Source organism: Mytilus galloprovincialis, chromosome 13 (assembly GCF_965363235.1).
Source record: "Mytilus galloprovincialis chromosome 13, xbMytGall1.hap1.1, whole genome shotgun sequence".
NCBI classification, from domain to species: domain Eukaryota; kingdom Metazoa; phylum Mollusca; class Bivalvia; order Mytilida; family Mytilidae; genus Mytilus; species Mytilus galloprovincialis.
The window spans coordinates 11,307,051-11,323,658 of NC_134850.1; the positions used below are offsets into that span (position 1 = coordinate 11,307,051).

General features: G+C 33.2%; 2 long non-coding RNA genes across 2 annotated transcripts; both read left to right on the plus strand.

Annotated features, from left to right (window-relative positions):
- Positions 1-177: 177 nt before the first annotated feature.
- LOC143055983 (uncharacterized) lies at positions 178-6,153 on the plus strand. The gene is made up of 3 exons (XR_012972191.1): positions 178-362; positions 4,272-4,475; positions 5,721-6,153. It is a non-coding gene; the product is annotated as an uncharacterized LOC143055983 (long non-coding RNA).
- Positions 6,154-8,826: 2,673 nt separating this feature from the next.
- Positions 8,827-15,109, plus strand: LOC143055984 (uncharacterized). The gene is made up of 3 exons (XR_012972192.1): positions 8,827-8,959; positions 13,185-13,412; positions 14,673-15,109. It is a non-coding gene; the product is annotated as an uncharacterized LOC143055984 (long non-coding RNA).
- The last annotated feature ends 1,499 nt before the right edge of the window (positions 15,110-16,608 follow it).

Consider the following 16,608-nt stretch of genomic DNA (forward strand, 5'->3'; position numbering starts at 1 on the left):
GATTTATCTTAAAATCTTTTAAAAATAGACATGCAATGATTGACATGCAATCTTTCTAAAAAGAAAGATAGAGGATTTCGTAGAAAAAGGATATTTTATTAAATTTCTATTCGGAGTTTCAGTTTCAGTGAATAGGTACAGAATACTTCATAGCGTTATAAATTATTGTTAAAAATGATAAGTACAAAAAAGTTGCAAATCGATATCGTAATTCAAACAATATTATCTTGAATGTATAATTGTGTGTCTGATAACGCTCACATAGTATAATTGTCTGAAAGGAAGTATAAGTACATGTATGATGTACTTAATCAGAAGTTGGATTATTTGTGTGTTTTGTTTTGCACTCATATTATATTCAGGTTTGTAGATGTGTACAAGTCAATTGTGTGAAGTTTTATTCAACAATCATAAATAGTTTCTGAGATAAAGCGCGACATGTGAAACCACCCCCTTCCTTTTTTTTTTTTTTACAAAAACTTAATAACTCTTAAATAAAATTCTGAATCATCACCAGAAAGTATACAGACTTGTCCGATTAATATAACTAAAAAGTTAAAAAAGACTGAGTAGGTACAGTTTTCTTCTTATTTATGTCTCTTAAAATTGGTTTAGAACGTATGAAACGCAAATCAGTTCTCAAAATGAAGGATAGAGTTTTTGACAGACAGCACATAAGTAAGTCAGACATTATATTGTTCAAATATCTGTTTACCAATCATTAATTCTTTAAGTAATGACCTGATATGTGTCTTACTTTCGTTGACAACCTAATGGTCCTTACATCTAATCATTATGCAATCTGACCTTTATAATAAGCCCTCTTTCATACTGAATACTGATGTTATGTAAGTTCCAAACATTAAGCTAACAACAATCACTATGATCTTCCAAATTCCAAATTAATTTCTTTACTAAGCAAATCATTTTTGACCGAATTTGGAGGTGAAATCCTGTGCCTCCTGTGAAGAGAATGATGAGCTCCCTGTACGTTACTTATCCTTGTAACATCCGTCGGTAGCCTGTTACAAGACAAAAAGTGTTCCTATGTTATATATCTTTATTTCTCAGAGGTAGTGGAAATGTCCCATTATATTCATCTCGGACCCTTACCCTTAATTTGTTCTCGTTTCAAACATTCATGCCACATTTGCCACTGGGCGCTTAGCAAACATTAATTCATTTCGTTTTATACTTTGCTCATTTGTAAATAGATAGAGGAAGATGTGGTGTGAGTGCCAATGAGACAACTCTCCATCCAAATAACAATTTATAAAAGTAAACCATTATGTAAGTTTGTTTCAATAAGGCAAACAATCATCTCTGTTAACAAACAAATATCACTTCTTCTCATATATTTTATGATGGTATAATACTAAACCCCTAACAGGAGGGATTGTGTCTGATATTCATATGATGAGGACATTATCTTTTAATCAGTTTAATTGAGGTCTGGAGCTGGCATATCAGTAACTGTTAGTAGTCTGTTGTTATTTATGTATTATTGTCATATTTTTCTTTTCTTTTTTTTTTCTTTCATATTCTTACATCCGACTCGGACTTCTCTTAAACTGAGTTTTACTGTGCGTATTGTTGTGCGTTTTTTATTTCTACATTAGCTAGAGGTATAAGGGGATGGTTGAAATTTCAAAAAACATTTTTAACCCCGCCGCAATTTTGCGCCTGTTCCAAGTCAGGAGCCTCTGGCCTTTGTTAGTCTTGTACGATTTTTCATTTGAGTTTCTTGTGTATAAATCGGAGCTTAGTATGGCGTCCATTATCACTGAACTAGTACATACATGTATTTGTTTATGGGCTAGCTGAAGGATGCCTCCGGGTGTAGCAGTTTCTCGCTGCATTGAAGACCCATTGGTAGCATTCGGCTGTTGTCTGTTCTATGGTCGGATTGTTGTCTCTTTGACACATTCCCCATTTCAATTCTCAACTTTATCACTGTATACCAGAAAAAAAATGTGCATGTTTATAAACAAACAAAAATAAAATCGTGTTGACAAATATGAAACACTTTCGACAATATAACTGCTGAAAACAAACAAAAACTATAGTTAACAAAAGAAAATCTAAAAACAAAATAAAAAAATGGTAACAAAACAGAAATTGCTTTTTGGTAAAAAAAAAACAACCTTTCAATTCCACCCGAAATTCAAACATAGTACAGAAATGTCAATTGAGGTGTCACTTGTCCTTGAACAGATTCTGAAATTGAGATACTTGTATAAAGACAAAACAACTGTCAATTGGATCAAGTTTATGGGAAAATAAAGCAGCGATAGCTATATATGGCCAATAAATAGTTCAGCCTAGCCAAAGTCGTTGTAGTTGTTTAAAACAAAGATATTTTTATTGAAAATATGTGTTAAATGAGACATTGGCTATTTTCTTTTCATTTTCAAAATTTTTGGCATTTGTGTAGTTTCGCATCAAAACAGGAAGTTCGAAATCTTTACTCAAAATAAGAGTCAGAATTCAAATAAACTCACCAGCCCAGTAGTCAGCACTTCAGTGTTTACATAAATGATCAGAAAGACATTGATATAGTCATAATTATAACTTTGGGGATACCTAGTGAGAAACATGATGTAAAAAATAGCTAAAAAAAAAAAGACCAAAAGAAAGATGCACAATAAACATTTAACAATAAAAAAATATCGTTATATAAAGTACGTGCCGATGTCAAATTAACATCCTCAAAACAGATTATCAAGGGTCTTTTAAACTCGGAAGATGTATGTTGCCATTCAATGAAATTTTAACTGAGAAACTCGTTTGTTTGAAAAAAACAACCAATTATCTGGCTATAAATATCTCAGTAAGTTGGTTCAACTCAACCAGATATTTATGTTCCTGTCCCATGTATGAAACATCGTCAATGTTCGTCTTTTGACCTGATCATTTCTCATCACTTGGCGTCCGTCGTCCTACGTCGTCGTCCGTTAACTTTCACTAAAATCTTCTCTGAAACTACTGAGCCAAATTTAAGCAAACTTGGCCACACGTCTCATCATTGGGGTATCAAGTTTTAAAAATGTGTCCGACGATCACGGCTGCAAAACAACATGACCGTCATTGCTAAAAATAGAACATAGAGGTTAAACGAAGTTTTTGGCTTATATCTCTGAAACTAAAGCATTTAGAGGAAATTTGACGTATCTATCTATATATCTATCTATCTATCTGCCCTAATGAAACAGACAACCCGTTGTTGGGTTACTGTCCCTGAACTAGTAATTTTAAGTCAGTTCTTACCATTTTTTCGTAAGATTTTGTCATCTTACACCAAAAATCCTCTGACAAACATGTCCATAAGCTTAAGATCTATCTGCACTGAAAAATCAGACGAATAAGACAACCTGTTGTTGGGTTGCTGTCCCTAAATTGGTTATTTAAGGAAATTTTTACAATTGTTCGTTATTATCCGATTATTATTATAGATAGAGATAAACCGTAAACAGCAAACATGTTCAGCAGAGTAAGATCTACAAATAAGTCAACATGGCCAACATGGTATTTTACAAAAAAATCTCCACTAAATCTACTAGGCCAAACAGAAATAAAGTTAGCCACAATTTTTAGTAGGGTGTCATTGATTGAAACATGTATCCGATGACCCTGCCATCAAACCAACATGGCTGTCATGGCTTAAAATAAAACATAGGGGTTTCCTATAGAAGTCCAGGGGAAAATTGCTAAAAAAAACACGTTTGACTCGAGTCCCAAATTACCAGAACGGCAAGTTTTTGTTTCCTTAGATCAGTGGTTCTCTTCGTGTACTCGGATAACTCCATTTTCTGCCACAAAAAAAAACCAACAAAAAACCCAAAACAAAACTGGCCACCCTTATAAATATGAAATAGGAAGATATGATGTGAATGCATTGAGACGAATTTCAACCAACAATTAAATTAAGTAAGTAAGTAATTATTTATCATAGTGACATGTGTATCACAACATACATTTATACAGTTATATACATAGCAATTTGATATTTACACCCGATCCATTGGACCTATATGTCACTTTAGCAATATAATATCATATCCGAAAACGTAAATTAAGTGGATGTAATCATTTATAATAGCCTTCGACAATGATAAAAAAAATACCATTTAGTCGGGCTTTGAAAGGCTCCGATATGAAAATAATAGCTCAATTCAAACTAGAAAACAAACGTCCTAGTCTATTACAAAACAAAGCTCATGTACGTGCTAAATGATAAAAGAAAATTTAATTCTTTATTAATATATATCCAGATGCGTTATGGTGTTACCAATGCGGTGATAGTTCGATCGAAGGACCATGTGTAACCGACACAGCCGGCATGAAAGCCGAGTACATCAGACGGAATGATTTTCTAAAAGAGCCGAAGCCGGATGAGGACGAAGAACCATATAAATATCTTAAGGATTGTGTAAACACCAGTGATATCTGTATTATAGAAAGAATTGAAGAACAGGGTGAGATATATCATGATAGACGTTCTAATGTTAAAAACGAAAAGAATTTGAAAAAAAAACCTGTCCTATTTCTAACTTAGAACAAGCATTTGCAGAAGAAAGTAGTGGGATAAACTTTTTTTGGGAGGGGGGTATTATAAGCTACACTTTCCCCTTGTGTGGCAGTTGTTGATTTTCGAGTATTTTGACAATAATTGCTTTGCAACCCAAACAGACACTAAAGGTTCATATGACAATGATTGGGATCTAGCGGACAAAACTGTGTAAAAATACATCAATTACATACAGCATCACTGACTAAAAAAATCAAAACAAACATCCGAACAAATAATCTAACAAAACCACAAAAAGATAGATAGGTGGAGTTTTGATACCGGCATATGTCCAAAATGGGTATGCACGATAATAAATTTAAAAAATCACAGCAAATGCAGAAACAATATGAACAAAAATACTACAAACTTCACCAACAAAAGACAGACCTACCAAACAAAGATAAAAGAACAACACAAAGTGACGATAAACCGACTTAGTACAAAATCTAGAATTTGATACGACTGTCATACAAGTGAAAGGTTTAGCACTAGACAACCAGGTTCAATCCATCATTTTCTATAACTACATTTGAAAATGCCTGAACCAAGTCAATAATATGACAATTGTTGTCCATTCGTTTGATGTGTTTTGTCATTTAATTTTGCCATGTGATTAGGGACTTTCCGATTGAATTTTCCTCGGAGTTCAGTATTTTTGTGATTTTACTTTTTTCTGTACGGACAAACCTTTCTCTTTCCCTAGACCGTATGTCGTTTAACATAAAAATGCCTTATAAAGAACAATTCAGCTACCAACATGACGAACAATGAAATAATAAAACGCACCAATTTGGAAACCATGGCTTCTACGGGAAATTGGCTAGGTTTAATACGGAAGTTTTTTTGCATATTGCACCTCATGGAAAGCCCTCACAACAAGTTTGTTTATGAAGTCACAGCATAAAATATATGCCAGTACTAGAAATTGAATTTGATAAGACTTATCAGAAGTATTTTAAATCATCAAAGCATTAGACATAAGTAATGAGTACATCATGCCTGAAAATGCATTTGTTGTATTTTTTTTTTATTCGATTCTCTTCCTCCCGAACTGACGATATTTTATACCTCTCATGTATTAGTAAATGTTTTTTTCTCTAATAATTCGTTATATTTATGTGGTATATTTTTAATCATTATAATATTACAGGACAAACGCACGCATATCTACGTGACTGTCACTATACCGGAAGGAGATACTCGATTCAAGATCCGAGATTTAATTACCTTGACCCTAGTCTCAATCACACAACGTGCATCTATGAAAGGGGATCTAGTAAAAGATTGGTGTGTGTAACAATCTGCGATACAGACTTTTGTAATGGACCTCAGATTGACGGAGGATCGATATTGCAGATACGAATATGGCTAAACGTTTTATGTGCTGTTGTAGTGATTTTAAGACAAAATCTCGTAACATTGTTTTTCGTCTTAAATTAAGGATGTTAGCTTGTCATATTTTCGGAATCCTATGGTTTTATCCATTTGGATGCCTTGAAAAATTTTGTCCGTTGACACCCATTTTTCTTTTTATAAATCTTTCACATGTATAATTATAAGCCATCTGTAAAAGTCTTATAAAATCTTTGTTATTTTTTAATAGTTTTTGATCGCAGAAATATTGTTTTCTGGCATGTATAATAGCCGTTTATGGCTTAACCTTACAATGCACTGTTTACAAAGATAATGCGTGGACTACACGAATCAACAACTGCTTAATAGAATGACGTATAGAGGGGTGGACATTAATTTTCAAATACGACTGAGATTTATCATACCATAAATCTTTATAACAAATATAATATTCAAATGCATAGCTTGGCTAGATTAAAGGTAAATATGTTCAGTACATTTTACAAAATCTGTACAAAATACCTATGCACACCAATTGTGTCGTTAAATCACACCGAGTTTGAAAACACAGTTGAAATTTTTTTTTTCTTTATAATATTGAACAAATTTTGAAATTCGTTCGTAATTGATAAACCAATTTGTGGTATTGGGGTCCCTCATTTATATTGTGGTATTGGGGTCCCTCATTTATAAATTCTTTAATTTTTCAGGAAATTATTTTCTATTATTATTTACTTCGGGCATTTTTCTTTGTTTTGTCTATTTTAGAACCCTGTTATTTTTATCTTCAATTTTTTTGTTTAACCTATTTTTGTTTAACCTATTTTTTTTTATCTTATTTTATACCCATAGGTTGGCACTTTTTGCCTTTTATTCTCTTTTCTGTTAACCCTATTGAGACCATCTAAGATCACAAATATGATTAATACGGAAACTAAAAATATCATGACCATAAATTAGTATTTTGATGTTACAACAGTAGTAGAGAGTGTTCAGTTTTAGACACGGAAAAAAGGTAGGCACGCTGGCACGGATAAATATGGTCATGCCCCTCCCACCGAAAAAAGGTAGGCACGCTGGCACGGATAAATATGGTCATGCCCCTCCCTCCCTGTCAATCAACAGAAGTCATGACCTTTCGTTTCGATTACACATAAACTTATTTGGTCATAACGATCTGTGAAAAATCTATACATTCACACGTTGTATCCAAATAAGTTCATCTAAGATTTTTATCTTCAAATCTCAGAAAATAGGAAAACGGATCAAATATTACTCAGTTCTAAAGATAACAAAATATGATTTTCTTCGGAAACTGACAAAATTTAAAGGCCAACAATTACTATTTAGTGTTTATATAAAAAAAAATCTAAAAACAAGAAAAAAATCCGCTTCATTTGAACTTATTATTTTTTATATTGATATTGATATAGATAATTTTTGTAATGTTTTTTTCCAACTTTTTGTCGCACGAACTTTGTGATTAGATTTTACGAAAAAATTAGGCGAAAGACACCCATTTTTTATTTAATCATTAGGAAGATTTATGAAAACAGTGTCTAAAAAGGTATCACTAAAAAGCATTGAAATTCTAGTTTGATCCAAATTTTGGGGGGATATGTGACATGCATGTTTACCCCTTTTTGCAATATTTTATGGTAAATAAATGCAGAATATGCCATGGATACACAGAAATGGAATTATTTTTCACCCTTTTAACATTTGAAAATTAAATCTAAGGAAGATACTGATTACATACATATGCACATGTACAACACAAACAGTTAGGTTAATGTATTAGAAATCCAGGAATAGGAGATGATAAAACATTTTGTGGCTCATTTTTAATTTTATTTTCTAAGAGGGTGGTAAAGGGTTATTTTCGTGCAACGTTTTTGGCCTTTTCATTTTACGTGTTTTCGTGATTTGGTGTTTTATTTCTCGTTTTCTCGTGTTTGGTTCGATGTGCGTGCTTCGTATTTCCCCTTATTTATTTTCCGTGTTTCGTGTCGGTGCTCTTAATTTCTCGTTCTTGCATTGTTCCGCATTTGATTAAAAAGTGAATTGGAAGTAACTCCACGTCTTTACTCCACCGTTTCGAAGTTGGAAATAAAGAATAAATCAATATAATTGTATTGCTATGTTGAGGGAACGAGATAACTATCTTGAGGGAACGACATAGTATCTTGAGGGAACGAGATAACTATCTTGAGGGAACGACATAGTATCTTGAGGGAACGAGATAACTATCTTGTGGGAACGAAATATCATCTTGAGAGAACGACATAGTATCTTGAGGGAACAACATAACATCTTGAGGGAACGACATAATATCTTGAGGGAACGAGATAATAACTTGAGGGAACGAGATAAATATCTTGAGGGAACGACATAGTATCTTGAGGGAACGAGATAACTATCTTGAGGGAACGAGATAACTATCTTGAGGGAACGACATAGTATCTTGAGGGAACGAGATAACTATCTTGTGGGAAAGACATAGCATCTTGAGGGAACGACATAGTATCTTGAGGGAACAACATATTTTTTTTTCTTTCATGGCCGCATTCTGCCACCGTAGAAAACATACAAAGAAATTGAAACCGTCTAAAAAGATTTAAAGCGTACACATTGAGGACAGTTAAAGATAATAATGTATACACGAATAACTGTATTTACATGTACATATAAAATCCGAATACATCATATATATTGTATATATACATGTACATCTTGGTACGTCAGATCACAAGTTCGTCACAATGTCGTATAAAGAATGAACATACATGAGGAGAGAAATTTATATTTTTATTACAACATTAACCAATCGAAAATTCAATATCTACATGTAACAAACTTGTAAGTGCAATAAAAGGTAAACAGGCGATATCTTTATATAAACATTCGTATCTCTCTTATTTATTTTTGTTTAAATCGATCACCCATACCTTAATCTAGAAGGAAGGGAAACAATGGTGGTCTTTTGTCGGTTGTGGATTTTTTCCCTTATTTTCATAGGATTGGTATATCATTCAGGTTTGTTAAACAGATAATGATATATACTAGTATTCTGCAGTTGAATTCTAATGTGGGTAAATTTTCATTTCCTAACGTCTGACCTTAGACAAGCAGATTCAAATCGTCTTGCCATGCTTACGTTATGGGAATATTGCGAAAACTAAAAAAAACAAAAAAAACAGGGATACTTATTTCTCTCGGAGTATTTCATGTAAAACTCTATGATGGAGAATAGGCCAGTCGACAAAATGGCGCCGTCGTCAAGGAAGGACATGTAGCATGAAGGACGTCTTTTGAGCATTTTGTTACTGTTTAATGAATAACGGTTGTTCATTTGTTTATTTGTTTGTTTTCATTTTTCGTTTTTCTTTGATTTTGTGTTATTTTTTGGAGGGAAAAGGGAGGGGGGAGGTGGTGGACATCTTTAATAAATAAAATCTTCATGATGAGTATTGAATCAACGTTTTTTTTTTATAAATACAACTATAGCATAATTACGTAAATGTCAGTCTCACGAATTGTTATCTACCTAATCTAATTGAATATATCGGTTTGATTTTTATCTTACAGTTTGAAATAAATAGCATAGTATTTTTAAAGAATGTCGTTTTTTCCCTTTAAAAGACATGAAGGTTTAATAATGTTCAGCGTTATAATTAGAACTATTTACAAAAATTAACCATACTGGTTAAAAATGTTTGTTCAAATATAAGTCAATATAGAAATGAAGATGTGGTATGATTGCCAATGAGACAACTCTTCACAATAGACCAAATGAAACGGAAATTAACGATTATAGGTAACCGTATGACCTTCCACAATGAGCAAAGACCAAACAGCATAGCAAGCTATAAATGACACCGAAATCACAAGTGTAAAACAATTTAAACGAGAAAACATACAGCCTAGTTAATGTACAAAAAAATGTACAAAACACAATTATGTAACACAGCAACAAACGACAACAGCTGAATTACAGACTACTGACTCGTGAAAGGCACATACATACAGAATGTAAGTTCATTATACACGACTAGAATTACAAGCTACTGATTCATGAAAGGCACATCCATACAGTATGTAAGTTCATTGGGCACGACATGAATTACAGACTACTGACTCGTGAAAGGCACATGCATACAGAAGAATGTAAGTTCATAATACATGACAGGAATTACAGGCTACTGGCTAATTAAGGCACATACATACAGAATGTAAGTTCATTGTACACGACATGAATTACAGACTACTGACTCGTGAAAGGCACATACATACAGAATGTAAGTTCATTGTACACGACAAAATTAAAAATACAGACTACTGACTCGTGAAAGGCACATACACACAGAATGTAAGTTCATTGTTCACGACAAAAATTACAGACTACTGGCGCGTAAAAAGCACATATATGTATACAAAATGTAAGTTCATTGTACAAGACAGGAATTACAGTCTACTGACTCGTGCAAGGCACATACATACAGAATGTAAGTTCTTTGTACACGACAGGAATTACAGGCTACTGGCTCGTCAAGGCACATCCATACAGAATGTAAGTTCATTGTACACGACATGAATTACAGACTACTGACTCGTGAAAGGCACATACATACAGAATGTAAGTTCATTGTACACGACAAAAATAAAAATACAGACTACTGACTCGTGAAAAGCACATACATACAAAATGTAAGTTCATTGTACACAATAGAAATAAAAATACAGACTACTGAATCGTGAAAGGCATATACATACAGAATGTAAGTTCATTGTTCACGACAGAAATTACAGACGTTTGACTCGTGAAAAGCAAATACATGTATACTAAATGTAAGTTCATTGTACACGACAGGAACTGTAGACTACTGACTCGTGAAAGGCACATACATACAGAATGTAAGTTCTTTGTACACGACAGGAATTACAGGCTACTGGCTCGTCAAGGCACATACATACAAAATGTAAGTTCATTGTACACGACAGGAATTACAGACTACTGACTCGTGAAAGGCACAAACATACGTAATGTAAGTTCATTGTACACGGCATCAATTACAGGCTACTGACTCGTGAAAGGCACATACATACAAAATGTAAGTTCATTGTACACGACAGGAATTACAGACTACTGACTCGTGAAAGGCACAAACATACGTAATGTAAGTTCATTGTACACGGCATCAATTACAGGCTACTGACTCGTGAAAGGCACATACATACAGAATGTAAGTTCTTTATACACGACAGGAATTACAGGCTACTGGCTCGTCAAGGCACAAACATACAAAATGTAAGTTCATTGTACACGACAGGAATTACAGACTACTGACTCGTGAAAGGCACATACATACAAAATGTAAGTTCATTGTACACGACAGGAATTACAGGCTACTGGCTCGTCAAGGTACATACATACAGAATGTAAGTTCATTGTACACGACAGGAATTACAGACTACTGACTCGTGAAAGGCACAAACATACATAATGTAAGTTCATTGTACACGGCATCAATTACAGGCTACTGACTCGTGAAAGGCACATACATACAGAATGTAAGTTCATTGTACACGACAGGAGTTAGTCGACACTAGGATACTTGAAAGTAATATTATAAGACTGATGAGGTATAAGTTTCACATTTTTTTTATACATATGGACCGTTTGTGGTTCCACTTTTTTGCCGTTCTTTAAGTAGTTTGTCCTCTAGTTTTTTTCTGTACTGTACAGATATCTTATATCAGGAGGTTAAGGACGAGGTTAGTGCAAACCATTTATTACCCAACCAATTTCTGACCATGCAGCACCTTGGTGGACTATCTGAATCATGTATTAGGGTCTAGATGTGGTCTACAGAACTTAAACAAGGTAAAAAGGACAGAATAAAGGGGGAAAATACAGAAAAAGAACCCCAAAATATAAAGAATAGAGAAAAAATAGGCCCCTTAATATAATGAATAGGGAAATATAGGCCTTAAAAAACTTAGAATTATAGAAAATATCGGGGTGTTTTGAAAAACAAAATAGAGATTTATGAGCAAAAGTAAATAGAATCTTAGACAAAAAAAGGCATAAAGAATCATGAAAAAAAGAAATAAAGGACCCCGCTCCCCTTTTGGACCCTTTTCAAAACCCTCGTGTGTTGAATGATATTTCTTGTCTTTTGTTGTCCTATTTTCGGAGGAATTCGATTTTTATGACTAACTTGTGACTTATAATTGTTAGTTTCTGTGTCATTTTGGTCTCTTGTGGACAGTTGTCTCATTGGCAATCATACCACATCTTCTTTTTTATATTGGTATTTTTTACTGTCCAGTTTTTTGTTGTTATTCCTCTTTATATTAACAAAACTTGTTTTTCATAAATAAGTAACATTTTACCTATGTATATATATCAGCTCGTTTTTAGGTCACCTTACCCAAAGGGCCGAGTGAGTTTTTTGTTACTTGTTGTCCGTCGCCGTTTGTTAAATTTTACAAAATTCTTCTCCTCTGAAACTACTAGGACAAATTTAACCACTCTTAGCTTAAAATGTGGCTACCAATAGAAAATACAAGCAAAAGGCAAGTTTGGTCTATCATTTCAAAATCTGTTACAAATACATGGACATGTGTTATAAATTATCAGCTCTATGAATATGCGTCAATACTGTCAGACGACTTCTCATAGGAGTTATCACCCTTAAAATACAAATTTATCATTATTTTCATTTCTACCTATTATCTTGAAAACTTGAAATAACTTCTACAAATAAATATGGATTTTCGAAACTTACAGGCGACTCCTTATAAGAGTTACTGCCCATTAATGACGATTTTTCAAAATTTTTGAGTCAAAACCTTATATCTTAAAAATTATAAAGATAGATAGCAAAAATTATTAGCAATACTTGAAGACAATATGTAGGGAATAGTCTGGCGACTTTTAATTGAAGCTATTTGAATTATTGTAGAAGTAATCATATGTTTCATGTCGGTACTTCTTACAGCCGATTAAACGGTATTGGTTTGTGTCATTGTTGAAGGCCGAACGGTGTCTATTATTGCTTACATACACTTCATTTGAAAATTGGTAGATCATAAAATTGAGAATAGAAACGGAGAACGTGTCAAAGCGACACCAACCCGACCATATAGCAGACAACAGCCAAATGCATATATATAGTTGTCTCATAGGCTCACATACCACAGCTCTTTATTTTTTGTATTCATAAATAATTCTTAAATTGTACTAATGTTATTGTAGATACATTATGGTGCTACCAATGTGGTGATAGTTCTGCCACAGGTCCGTGTATAACAGACACAGCTGCCATGGAGGCAGAGTACATTGAGTTCAATAAAACAAACTCGACAGAGAAACAAGATCAGCCAACAACTGATAAAGACACAAATACGAAAAAATACCAATATCTTAAGAATTGTCAGAACTCAAACTATGATAGATGTGTCATTGAGAGGATAGAAGAACAAGGTAGTGTATTTACTATGACAGGTGTTTCATTGAGAGGATAGAAGAACAAGGTAGTGTATTTACTATGATAGATGTGTCATTGAGAGGATAGAAGAACAAGTTAGTGTATTTACTCTGATAGATGTGTCATTGAGAGGATAGAAGAACAAGGTAGTGTATTTACTATGATAGATGTGTCCTTGGGAGGATAGAAGAACAAGATAATGTATTTACTATGAAAGGTGTGTCATTGAGAGGATAGAAGAACAAGGCAGTGTATTTACTATGATAGGTGTGTCATTGAGAGGATAAAAGAACGAGGCAGTGTATTTACTATGAAAGGTGTTTCATTGAGAGGATAGAAGAACAAAGTAGTGTATTTACTCTGATAGGTGTGTCATCGAGAGGATAGAAGAACAAGATAGTGTATTAACTCAGTTCATATTTAAAAAGAGATTGGTAAAAAAGATACAATAACGAAAATTCGAAAATATATTTTGTATTTTTAAAGCATTGCAACAGTTAGTCTTACAATCATAAGTTTACCAATAAAATTGAGAAAGAATATGGGGAATATTTCAAAGACACAACAACCTGGCCGCAGAGCAGATAACAGCCGAAGGATACCAATCGCATTGTGTCTTCAACGCAGCGAGAAATCTTACACCCGGAGGTGAGCCTCATCTGATCCTTAAAAACAAATCTGTACTAGTTTAGAGCAAATTGACATAATACTTATATAACTCCAAAACATATAAATTAACTAAAGCTAAAAAAAACCCACTTAGTACAAAAGTTAGAGGCTCCTGACTTGGGACGGGTTAAACATGTTTTAAGATTTCAACCCTCCCCATACAATAAAGAAACACACAGATATACGCACAGTAAAACTCTTTTTATAAGAAGTTCGAGTCCGATTCCAGAAAAAGGTAACAAAATACACTTATGTCTAAGCAAAATGACAATGATGCATAAATAAATAATTTGACACCACGAGCAGTTATGACACCAGATCCCAGTTAAGCCTTTTTACATTGATGCACAATATAAGCTTCTTAAACTTTTTTCTCTCAGTAACTACAACTATAAAATCAGTTAACAAACAGGGTTGAAAACAGCTTAAATTGATCTCAGATAACAGTTAACAACACCTTGAAAAGGGCCATAACAGGTTAACACAAAAAGGTATTGCCACCTCTATAAATGGCTGGTAGTTCTTAAGTTATCTTATTTTATAGAATCCTGTTGTCTGCTTCCACATTATTTACATTTCTATTTCAGGAAAAGTCCACGCATATATACGAGATTGTCACAACAGTGCTAACAACTATTCATTTTATGACCCGAAGTTTTTAGATTTAGACCCTGCACGTAACCACACATCATGTATCTACGACGCCTTTTCCAAGAGAGTAGCTTGCGTTACTGTGTGTGAAACAGATTTTTGTAATGGACCTCAGATAGCTGGTGGAAATAGTAGCCGCGCTCAAACACTACTTGTTCTGTTTTATTCTGTTCTTGTAGTGTTAAAGTACATTGTTTAATCTACAGTGAAACATTGGTTAAATAAAACGTCTTAACCTGAAATACCATAACGTTGAGTGTTACGCTGCGTGTAAGTTTAGCACAAACGTAGAAAATATTGGTGCTATTTAATACTATATATAGTTCATTACTTGTATATATAAATATTTTTTGCAATAAAATATTGAAGTAAAGCTAAATGACTCGGTGTACCATTTCAGAATAAAAATGTTAAACAATTCAACAAAGAAAACAAATATGACAGATATGTGGCGGGCACAAAATTATTTACTGGCGCCATATACATGTACCTTCGTATTACTCAATATTTAGTTTTGTAAAGAAGTGCTTGAGACTGTTGTTTCATCTTTTGAATATAGATTTGGTTGGTGTAAACTAGACCGCAAACAAACAACAGAATAAGCAAAACCAGGTTCAGACTGTATCATGCATAAACGGTCTTGCACAATAGACACAATGTCTGTCGTTGATTTGCTGTCCAATTTACATTTGCATTCTAATATATATCAGCGGTCTTTTGGCCGTAATAATTAATCTTTATTCCACACAACACTTCAACTTTATACGAAATTTAAAACATAAACTAGTACATTGCTAAAAAAACATCAAAGTTATTCATCGGTAAATAGTCAATGCTAAAACAAAGAAAATTATTGATTACTGCATTGACTATCTTTGTTCGACATTTACGATCTTGAAAATGTATTATATGCGCAGCTTCCGAAACTATTCAGCGAAGGCCAACAATTTAAAAAAATAGTAATATATAATAAGAAGGTGTGATATGATTTTCTTATCCCTTGCAGGAATAGATTACCTTAGAAGTATTTGGCACAACTTTTTTTGAATTTCGGATCCTCAATGCTCTACAACTTTGTACTTGTTTGGCTTAAGGACATACGATAAAGTAGAGATCCCTCGTTGATTTTTTTCTTAAAATTTTGATAGGAGGTCAATTTCAATGTGTACTTTTCAAATATGCAAAGAAAAAAGTACCTTCATGACTTACTTTTTGAGATAATTTGGTTCGAAATTTGCATATTTGGAAGGAAAATCCCTGGTTTTTCATAACTGAGGACTTTTAAAGAAAGTAACAATACTTTTGAACGAAAAGTCATAACTTAACCCGTTTTGTGTTGATCATACAAGTACAAAGCCGGTGACAAGACTAAATCAGTAAGTCACATTCTTACACAGCATCATTGTGGATATCAAAAACCTTAGAGCGCATCATACTTTGTTTTATTAAAAAAATTAAAAAAAAAAAACACAATCGAAACAGCCAATCTGACTATGGAATAGAATAGAATAGAATATTTTTATTTCCCAGTTTACAGGGTCCATAAAGGGCATAAAATCAGATACAATTGATTTACATAATTGGTAACAACAACAATAGCGACATATAAAAATATGTTTAGTATATAAGCATTGGTCATAATCAGAGCCAAAAACAACATATATATTGTAAATAAAAGAATAAAATTACATTATATATGCATTTATTCTCAAATCATTTACTTGACTTGGTGTCAATATTCATACCTGATCTCCTTAATTAAAACAGTCACAAATATAACAGGCCCAGTTTTTCCATAACAGTTACATTTTCTTGCAAACTTTTAGAAGATTTATTTAAATTTATAAAATTATCACAATTGTTAGAAATGTA